The sequence below is a fragment of the Haliaeetus leucocephalus genome, unplaced genomic scaffold (genome assembly GCF_000737465.1).
Source record: "Haliaeetus leucocephalus isolate CR32 unplaced genomic scaffold, Haliaeetus_leucocephalus-4.0 Scaffold668, whole genome shotgun sequence".
Taxonomy (NCBI): Eukaryota; Metazoa; Chordata; class Aves; order Accipitriformes; family Accipitridae; genus Haliaeetus; species Haliaeetus leucocephalus.
Window position 1 is genome coordinate 2,058,790 of NW_010973104.1, and position 1,505 is coordinate 2,060,294.

Here is a 1,505-nt window from a genome sequence, read left to right on the forward strand (position 1 = left end):
GAGAGGAGAGGGGAAGGGACGGGAGGGGCGGGGCCAAAGGAAGGCGGACGCCCCGCCCCTTCCCGCGCGTGCGCCGCCGCCCCGGCCGCGCCTTAAAGGGGACGCGCGGGGCGGCGTGCACACGCGTGTGCGTGCACGCGCGCGTGGACGCGCGCGGATAGGCGTGCGAGCGCAGCGAGCTGCGTGTGCCTGAATGCGCGTGTGCCCGTGGAAGAAGGCGCACCTGGAGCGAGCGCAGCTGCGTGCACGCGCGGGGGTAGAACGTGCGTGCACAAGGGGGTAGGCGTGCACAGGTTGGTGCACGAACACGAATGCCTGCGCGCGTTGGTACGCATACGTGCACGCGGAGGGGTACACGCGTGTACGTGTGACTCCGGGGACAGACATGCCTGCCCACACGCGGAGCTACGCCTACGTGGGGGCACGCTCACGGAGCCACACGTGTGAACGCGCGGCGAGCTGGGCCTGTGCAGACCCGCGGAGGTGTGCACACGTGCATGCGCTCATGTTAACACGTGCCTCCATGCATATGCACGTGCTGAAATGTATGAACACGCGCAGTTGTACACATAAATGTACGTACGTGGGCACACACAGAGGTGCAGGTACGTGCAAATGTACTTCTGGATAGGGACACGCACGGAGACACACACGCACACATAGAGCTATAACTGCACGCGTGGAGGAATATATATGTGCACACAGAAGTATGCCGCACCCGTGCACACTCACACGTGCATGTGAACATGCCGGAGGCGATGGCTCGTGGCCGCGGGGTGCAGCCCCGTACCCCGCTTCCACATCCCCAACCCAGCCTGGATGGTGCTGTGGGCGCCGCCCCGGCTCTCCCCAATGCCAACAGGAGCAAACACCAGCGTCCGGAGCGTGGTTGCGGGTCCCTGCCAGCCTGCTCAGCGCCCCGGCCCTCCTCATTAACCAGAGCACTAATGAGTTCCCCTCGTCAGTGCTCCCAGCTGCCTGGACTTCTGCCTCCCCACGGGGTTTTGTGCCCACACTGGGCGCGTGCCTACGGGGCTTTAGCCATGCCCGCTCTCCTGGTCTTCCACCCGATCTACCCCAGGGCTGCCGGTTTTACGGGATCCCAACGCCCGCAGCCCAGGATGCGGCCCCAAAGCCCAGGGCTGCTCAGCACCCTGCATGGCCCGGCTGCCTTTGCCCGAGCCCCAAGGTTGCAGGTCACTGCCCCCCCCCCAGGTGCCCCATGGCAGCCCCTTCTGCTGCAGCTCGCCTGGGAGCCACGGCCGCTCCTTCCCCTCCGGCCGGCCGGGCTCCAACTGCGCTTTGGCAAGCCCAGGGTACCCACCGCTGTACCCCTTGCCCTGACTGTTGCAACAGCCCCGTGGGCCCATCGCCCTTCCCAGCTCCCCAACCCGGGGCCAAATTCAGCCCCGGGAGGTGCAGGGGAGATGTCCCAGAGATGCAAAGTGCCCAGGAGGGAGCTTACTGGGGGGCACTGGGAGGGAGCTTGCTGGGGGCACTGGGAG